This window comes from Solanum lycopersicum, chromosome 4, assembly GCF_036512215.1.
Source record: "Solanum lycopersicum chromosome 4, SLM_r2.1".
Lineage (NCBI taxonomy): Eukaryota > Viridiplantae > Streptophyta > Magnoliopsida > Solanales > Solanaceae > Solanum > Solanum lycopersicum.
In genome coordinates this window covers 6,901,804-6,911,596 of record NC_090803.1, presented here as the reverse complement: position 1 = coordinate 6,911,596, position 9,793 = coordinate 6,901,804, and the positions used below count along the sequence as shown (strand labels likewise).

At 38.3% G+C, this 9,793-nt stretch overlaps 1 pseudogene; it reads left to right on the top strand.

Moving 5' to 3' along the window:
• Positions 1–1,469: 1,469 nt before the first annotated feature.
• Positions 1,470–5,876, top strand: LOC138347851 (uncharacterized; annotated as a pseudogene).
• The last annotated feature ends 3,917 nt before the right edge of the window (positions 5,877–9,793 follow it).

Genomic DNA, 9,793 nt, shown 5'->3' with positions numbered 1-9,793 from the left:
CGCGTGGTCCGTCGACCCAGCCGCGTTTTGGCAGATTTCCATTAATTAGAATCCTTGTTTAATTAGGTTTTTTATTTTTTTATAAATAGTTCTAAAAACCTCATTTTTGAGGTTAGACTCTGGGAGATTAGACATCATATTATTAGAGTTTGTGTATTAGTGTTTGATTTTGAAGATTCTTACAAGTGATTTTTGGTGATTAATCAAGCAAATTTTTGGACTTTATTCTTTCTCATTGAAGTAAGTACATGAATTCTTATTTAATATATTTTATATTGTGTTTATGGCTATGAGGAACTAAACTCCATAACTAGGGTTGTGGGAACCATAGGCAAATAATGAGATAAACCCTAGCTAAAATAACAATTCTAGAATAGTGTCTTGCATGTATTAATAATTCTTTCACTTAGAAGTCTTTTTAACGGATGATCAACGTTAGAACTCGCCTTAATGCTACTTGCCGGACCAAGGAGGTAGATAATAGGAAAAGAATTATTAACATAGATTTAGTGTATACTATCTAATAGGCTAGTATTGATTGGTAGGAGGTAATAACTTAGTCAAATATCGAATACGATGCTTAATATGAGGTAAAGATAAGGGTTAGGAAAGCAATACACGTAGCCGGACCAAGGTGCGGAGTGAGATTTTCTAGATGACGGACCAAGGATTTAGAAATACATAAGTTATCACTTTGCATGCAAGATACTAGGAAAGAATTGTTACAGTTAGAATTATCAAGTTATGAACCTGTGGGGAACACATAAACCCTAGTTACTTTGATTAATTTATTAAAACCCAAAATTAAAAGCTGTTAAGTGTCTCTTTCAAGTTCATTGTTTATTTTCACTTATTTAGAGATAGAACCCCCCTTTTTATGTTTTTACTTTCTAAGGAAGTCATCAACCGAGCGTATCAAATTTTGGCGCCACTGCCAGGGAAATTTAGCTTTTAGATTAACTTGAACTTATTACTAAAGTTTAGTTGATATTTTCTTGATCTTACTTTGTTTTATTGTTTTTGATTTCCTTTCAGAACTATCCTCCTTGTATGCCAAATACACGAAAAGGAAGAGAACCCTTGTTTCCCTATGATCACGAGCTAGAGCGTACACTGCGCAATATGAATCGAAACTTGGGAATAAATTATGAGGATCCAAACTAGAACATCCGAGATCCAGTGGATGTTCATGGTCAGATGTTAACCGACGCTCCGGGTGAACATCAACAGAGGGGACAAAATCCCGTTCCACGGCCCCAAGCATACTACAGAGGGTATGATAACATAGCAGACTCGGATGGGCCACTTGTCTTGCCCCCTCTACCCACAGGCCACACTTTTGTGGTAACTAGTAGCCTGATGCAAATGCTCACTGCCAGAGGTTTGTTTTCAGGGCTACCTTCTGAGATCCATATGCCCATATAGCTAAGGTAAGGGCAGTGTGTAAAAGTTGTGTGGGGAGGCCTGATATGGATCTAGATGTAATAAGTCTCAGAGTGTTTCCTCTCTCACTGACCGGAGAGGCTGCTATGTGGTTTACCGAGCTTCCATACAACTCCATCTTCACTTGGAACCAACTACGGGATGTCTTCTTAGCACGCTACTATCCGGTCTCCAAGAAATTAAACCACAAAGACAGGGTGAATAACTTTGTGGCACTACCAGGAGAGTCAGTTAGTAGTTCTTGGGATAGATTCACCTCATTCTTGAGAAGTGTTCCAAATCACCGTATTGATGATGAGTCACTGAAGGAATACTTCTATCGGGGACAGATTGATAACAATAAAGCGGTGTTGGACACTATAGCAGGTGGATCTTATGGAGAATGCCCTTATGCTTAGATTGCTGAGAAATTAGAGAAAATCCCCCGTAACAACAAAGCTTGGAGTACTAGGAAGTCCGATACAGGGAGAAACACCTTCGCAGTGCAGTCCACTCACAACCCAGCCACAGATGATATTCGTGAAGAAATGGCTCAGATGAGAACTGATCTTGGGTTGGTACTAAAACATGTCACTGGGGGTGCAGAAAAGATTAATGCAGACAACTACTTGGCTAAACCACCACCTCCAATCGATGAGTGTTATTATGAGGAGGATTCCTATGCGGTAAATGAACAGATGGGGGGTTTCCGACCAAGTGCCCAAGGCTCTAATCAGGAGAATTGGCGCCAAGGTCAAGGGAACCAAGGTCGGAACTATGGTAACTACAATCGTGAGGGTCATTATGTCCGAGATGGAAACTACAATCGCGACAACAACTTCAATAGGGGTAACTATGGTAATAGAAACGTTAGGAATAGGCCCTATGTTCCTCCTCAAAATCATGAAGTTACTCCTAGGGATGGTAAAGGTAGTATGTCGCGAGTTGAGGATATGTTGCATAAAATGATGAGGACATTCGATGCTAGTGATGAGCACAATAAAGAGTTGAGGAATGATTTAGCGGGTATTGGGCAAAAAGTTGATACACATGCAATATCGATTAAGAAACTTGAGTTACAATTGGCCCAATTATCTGCAACTTTGAACACACGGCAACCGGGCACTCTTCCTAGCAACACTGTCCAAAATCTGAAAAATGATGGACATTGTATGGCAATTACTACTCATGGTGGCAAGCAAACCATTGAACCACCTATGCCATCTAATGAGAATAAGGTGACAAAAGATACTGATAAAGTGGTAAAAGTTGATGCTGATTTAGAGGATAACATTGCAAAAGATGCTGAAGTGCCTAAAAAGGTAACTCCTATGCCTAGGCCACCACCCCCATTTCCTCAAAGGTTAGTGAAAAAGACCGAGGATGGCAAATATCGGCGTTTTATAACAATGTTGAAGCAACTTTCTATCAATGTCCCTTTGGTAGAAGCTTTAGAACAAATGCTCGGTTACGCCAAGTTTATGAAAGATTTGGTCACAAAGAAAAGATCAGTTACTTTTGAGGATGATGATAGAATGCAGCATTCTAGTGCTATTGCTACAAGATCTCTGGTCCAAAAGAAAGAAGATCCGGGTGCGTTCACTATTCCTTGTACAATCGGGCTATTATATTTTGCGAAAGCATTATGTGATCTGGGCAAGCATAAATCTCATGCCCCTCTCGATTTACAAGAATTTGGGTTTGGGTGACCCAAAGCCCACTGCAATGCGGCTACTGATGGCTGATCGAATAGTAAAACGGCCCATAGGGCTACTTCATGATGTGATAGTAAAAGTGGAGTCATTCATCTTTCTGGCCGATTTTGTTATTTTTGATTGTGAGGTTGATTTTGAAGTGCCTATTATCCTTGGGAGGCCATTCCTAGCTACGGGAAGAGCCTTAGTAGACATGGAAAAGGGGCAGATGAAATTTTGTTTGAACAATGAGGAAGTGACCTTTAATATTTGTAGGTCCATGAGGCAGAGTGGTGAGCTCCAATCGGCATCTGCTATATTTGTAGGTGTCGAAGCATTAGCGGCAATGATAATGAACTTTGATAGCGATTTCATTGAAGAGTATGAGTCATTAGTCGCGGCTCTTGACCGAGGTGATGTTCGGTTTAAACCGAAGAAATTTGAGCTTGATATGAAGAATCGCGAGTCCCCATCTGCTAAACCATCTATAGAGGAAGCTCAAAAATTAGAACTAAAAGCTCTCCCACCTCATCTGAGGCATGAATTCTTAGGAAAGAGTGACACTTTGTCGGTAATCATTGCATCAGACCTGGATGAACAACAGGTTCAGAGTTTGGTGAAGGTACTAAAAAGGTTCAAAAGAGCTATTGGGTGGACCATTGCAGACATTATTGGGATCCCTCCTGGTATTTGCTCTCATAAAATCCAACTCATGCCTGATCATAAGCCGAGTATTGAGCACCAGAGACGCTTGAATCCTTCTATGCAAGAGGTTGTGAAGAAGGAAATCATCAAGTGGTTGGATGCCGGAGTAATATATCCAATCGCCGATAGTAGTTGGGTATGCCTGGTTCAGTGTGTACCTAAGAAAAGGGGAATGACTATGGTCCCCAACGAAAAGAATGAACTTGTTCCAATGAGACCGGTTACTGGATGGAGGGTGTGTATGGATTACCGTAAACTAAACTCATGGACTGAAAAAGACCATTTTCCTATGCCCTTCATGGATCAGATGTTGGATAGACTTACCGGAAAAGGGTGGTATTGTTTTCTTGATGGGTATTCGGGGTATAATCAGATTTCTATTGCACCAGAAGATCAAAAGAAAACCACTTTCACTTGTCCATATGGGACTTTTGCGTTCACAAGAATGTCATTTGGGTTGTGCAATGCACCCGCAACCGTTCAGAGATGTATGATGTCAATATTTTCTGACATGGTGGAGGACACTATAGAAGTTTTTATGGATGATTTTTCTGTGGTTGGTGATTCATTCGAGCGGTGTTTGACCAATTTATCTGAGGTTCTTAAGAGATGTGAAGACTGCAATTTGGTACTAAACTGGGAAAAGTGTCATTTCATGGTGAAAGAGGGTATTGTGTTGGGTCATCGCATTTCAGAAAAGGGCATAGAGGTTGATCGAGCTAAAGTTGAGGTAATAGAGAGACTTCCCCCTTTGATCTCTGTGAAAGGTGTGAGAAGCTTTCTTGGGCATGCAGGTTTTTACCGGAGATACATCAAAGACTTTTCAAAGATTGCACACCCATTGTACAAATTGTTGGAGAAAGAATGTAAATTTTTTTTTGATGAATCCTGTCTTAAAGCATTCGGTGCGCTAAAAGAAAAGTTAGTGTCTGCGCCTATCATTATTTCTCCGGATCGGAACAGTCCATTTGAGGTAATGTGCGATGCTAGTGGGATGGCTCTTGGTGTAGTATTGGGACAGAGAAGAAACAAAATCATTCACCCAATTTACTATGCTAGTAAAGACCTAAATGAAGCCCAGAAGAACTACACAGTGACTGAGAAAGAACTCCTTGCAGTAGTCTTTGCCTTTGAGAAATTTCGCTCCTATTTGCTAGGTACTAGATTTATAGTGCATACTCACCATTCAGCATTGAGATATTTTATGGCGAATAAGGATGCGAAACCAAGGCTGATTCGTTGGGTATTACTGCTGCAAGAAGTGCTGGATAGAAAAGGGACTGAAAATCAAGTTGCTGATCATTTGTCTCGTCTAGAGGATGAAGCTATGAGAGAGTTAGGGGATAAGACTGACATTGATGATACTTTCCCCGATGAACATGTATTGGCTGCTTCACAAGACTTGATTCCATGGTTCGCAGATTTTGCGAACTATCTGGCTAGTGATATTGTTCCATCAGACTTGTCCTTTCATCAAAGGAAAAAGTTCATGTACGATGTGAAGAAGTTCTTTTGGGATGAACCATACTTGTATAGGAGTTGTGCCGATGGGCTTATTCGGCGTTGTGTGCCAGAATGTGAAATGTGAGTGTGTTGGAGGCATGCCATTATTCACCTGTTGGCGGACATCACAGTGGTATCCGAACCGCTCACAAGATATTGCAATGTGGTTACTATTGGCCAACTCTTCATCAAGATGCTCATGGGTTTGCTAAAGCATATGACAAATGTCAACGAGATGGTGGTATTTCAAGAAAGCAAGAGCTCCCTCTAAACCCCATTCTTGTGATTGAGTTATTTGATGAAGTACATTCTAGTAGCAGTTGATTATGTATCTAAATGGGCCGAAGCCATAGCCCTCGCAAACAATGAAGGGAAGAGTGTCACTGCATTCTTGAAAAAGAATATATTCTCCCTTTTTGGCACCCAAAGGGCCATTATTAGTGATGGGGCTTCTACAACAGATTGTTCAAGGGGTTATTGGAGAAATACGGGGTTCGCCATAATGTGGCCACTCCTTACCACCCTCAAACTAGTGGGCAAGTTGAAGTTAAGTCTAGACTATTTTCCTCGTGGGAACGATCCCAACCTCACTAGTTGGGTTATTTACTTGACGCGACCACTTTACTTCTCATTTGAGAAGTAAGTTTGAGCGTATCAGCAACCCAAGAGATTTTCATTCAATCAAGTATTTGTATTGATTCCTTGATTGAGTCTGACTTAAGAAGGGATTGATATAGTATCTGAATCCTTCCATCTTCTGATGAGGCGTCCTTACAGTATGATTTACTGTGTTTCTTGATTGCTAGAATTTTGTTATATCAAAGGAATCTTTGATGATCTGATTCGGCTAACTTTCTTAATTTATAGATCTTGGTCAATCAGTAAGATCTTTGTCATCTTGGGATGTCTTGCGTGATTGCTGGAGCGTTTGTTCACCAGTAAAATTTTGGCCACACGTTGAACATTGTGAGGTCAACTCTCATCTTCTTTGCTTAGAATAATCGTAATCTTTAAAACTTCCTTTCTAAGGTATGCTTAGATTTTATGTCGTTGTATGTCACATGAACCTGGAAGTGAAATTTAACTTATTTGTTCATTAAAATACATTTATTATTTAGCAAGCTAACAGTCTTTCCAAAAAGGTTTGGTTTCAACGGTGAACTTAAGCACTATTTTTCATCCTCACACGGATGGTCTAGTGAGGCGTACTATCCAGAACTCAGAATATATGTTGAGGGCTTGCGTGATTGATTTCAAGGGGAATTGGGATGATCATCTACCTCTCATTGAGTTCACTAACAACAACAACTACCATTATAGCATTTTAATGGCTCCATATGAAGCTATTTATGGGAAAAGATGTTGATCTCCTATTGGGTGATTCGAAGTTGGTGAAGCAGGGTTGATAGGACTAGATATAGTTCACCAATTCATGGAGAAAGTAAAGGTAATTCAAGAGAGATTGAAAATGACACAGAGTCTCCAAAAGTCATACTTTGATATTATAGAAAGTCATAGGAGTTTGAAGCAGATAATTGGGTATATTTTAAGGTTTGATCCATGAAAGGTGTTATGAGGTTTTGTACGAATGGTAAACTTAGTCTTCGGTATATTGTCCCTATAGAAAATCCAAGAGAGTTAGCAATGTAGCTCATGAGTTGGAGCTGCCCCAAGAGTTGGTAGCAGTTCATCTAGTTTGTAACATTTCTATGTTGAAAAAGTGCATGGGTGATCCTCATAAATAGTACAAATTGAAAATGTTGGGATTAAGGATATCATATTTTATGAAGAGATTCCGATTCATATTTTCAATCGCCTACGCAAGTTGAGAACCAAGGAGGTTACATCAGTCAAGGTCCTTTAGAGGTACCAATTTGTTGAAGAAGCGACTTGGGAAGCTGAAGAGGATATGAAGATGAGATATCCACATATCTTTTAATCCATAGATAATGCAGATCAAGGTAATAATTCTCTTCTTAGTACTTTATAAACTATGAGTAAGCATGTTATTACTTGCATTTGATTTTTAAGTGTTGAACTTGATGTTAATATTCTTAGCTTAGTGAAAGAAATCTCATTCAAGGACGAATGATTCCAAGGGAAAGATATTGTAACATCTCGTAACTCGAAATAGCCAATAATTAGATAAGAAACTAAAATTTATCACTTTTGGAAAGAAAGGGGAAAATCTGAAAAAATTTCTAAGTTTAAAAAGTGAGTTCTGCTCATTTTCAAGCAGTCATAACTTCTAGCTCAGGATGAGTTTGAGGTAGTTCTTGATATGGTTGAAAGACCTTCTAGATATCTTTCTCGCGCCGCGAGATTGCGCATTTTCGACATCATATTAGGGAGATATGTCTATCGTAAGTTAACTTGTTGAAGTGAGGAAAGTCCAATTTCGAATTTAAGTGCAAACAAGTCTTTTTATCTATTTCCTAATTCATTTTAAGGGTTTATTATGGGTAAAAACATGCCTAAAGTCAGTTTTGTAAAATCAATTTATGCTTACGGCTTGGAAAAAAAGAGAGAAGAAAAAGAAGAAGGGAAAACGATCAAGGTTTAGCCAAGAACTTTGAGCAGGTATCTGAGATATTTTGTGTTGGTTTAGTTCACCCAGAACCAATGTGTTTCAATTCAGCGATTATGACTTGTTTACATATTAAAGATTGATGTTATTGAAGAAAAATTTCGAATTCTCATTGATTGAATTTTTGGCTACCTATTATTGTTTGATTCTAATTTTTTCAGATTGTTTCAAAGTTGAATCTAGTGGGTATTGACGGTACCAATAGTTCCAGTGTTTAGTGAAAGAACAAGGGAGGTTTGGGGGGTTTAGGGATGAAAAAGTAGTTGAAAAGTCTATTAGACGCACCTGGGCAACGCCAGGTACGTCGCACCTGCAGTGCGCCAGAAGTTGGCTTCAGTCACTTGAGGCCTGGCGTGGCACACCCCAAACGCATCCTAATCGCGTTTTTTGCCCAGTTTTCATAGTTTAGTTTGAGTAAGCCCTTTTAAGGTATTATAACACTTCTTAATAATTCTAACTACTCTAAATGACTTCTAATCACATAGAAATCATTCAAAAACACAAATTTTCAACCTTGAATCCATAACTTCAAATTCAAGGAAAAATTAGATCTAAGTCTATAAAGTTCTTAGAGTTTTCTTAAGAAGTCTTTACAAATACTTTAAACTTTTTTTAAGACTTAAAGATCAGGTAGAGAAAGGAGTAAAAGTAAGAATAGGAAATTCATTTCAGATTTTCATAAGTTTGTCACAAATATGTTAACTTCGTTAAAGACTTAAGTTGAAATCAATCTAGAGTAAAGTGAAGTCTATTCTTCAAAAAAAAATATATGGGGACTAAGTATTCCCAAATCAGTATTTTTGTTTTCACATTTAAAGGAATGGAAACTGAGATTTCCAAAAAACCTTAGGGCTAGTTTTCATAAAAGAACTATAGCTTTCTAAATAAAGCAAGTAACGAAACTAAGATTTTCAATATATCCTTTGAGTGATATATTTTGAGCACTAATCTCAAAACCACAGAATCGTTATGTTTAATAATATAAGAGCCAGTATATTTTGGGAGTATTATTGAACACCGATATGGGGGAGAGTTCATATTACACACAACCCCCATAAGGATCATACTTTTTAGATGAACCCTTTTCAAAGTAGACTAGTGGATCCATTAGGGGGTTAAGGTCTCATACCTTTGGCAAGTATAAGATGCGCTTGTAGCGTGAGGCAGATTGTTGTATCATCACTATAGGTCTTAAGCTAATAGCTTTTAAGTGATGGTTGTCGGTTAGAGAAATTCACACACAAATTAAATGTATTTATTTATATACATTAGTTTATTTGTATTTTTACATAAATCTCAGAGTTAGTTGTATACTTGTATACATTCAGAGTTTCAAGCATGCTTTCAAATAATTTTCTTTATATTGAACTTGTTTTTAAATTGCTTTATATTGAAATGAGTTATTTATTCATGAGTTGAGCAAAGTCAAGGTAAGTGTTTCTCCGGACTCTTTTGTAGCCTATGTTGTTTAGTATTCCAACTCGCATACTCGTATATTCAATGATACCAGTTGGCCTGCATCGTATCATGATGCAAATGCAAGTAATCAGGATCAGCACTAGCGCTTTGTTGATTCAGTTTGAGAAGTCGGAGTCAGTGGTGAGCCTCCTTGCATTTCGGATGACACTTTTATTTCTTTCTAGTCTTTACTTGTAGGATGTTGCAGGTTCTGTCCCAACATCCATCTTAGCATGATAAAGGCTTCAATACAAGTTTGAATTTTAAGTCTCTCTCTTTATTTACTTTTCAGATGTTTTTCTATGAGACTTAAGTGTCGTTTATCCAAGACAATTATTATAAGTTATCCTATGAGAGTGTTTTTTTCTTTATATTGAGTTGAATCTTCTGTTGAGTTAAGTAAGTCAGGACAAGGGTTCGCTCG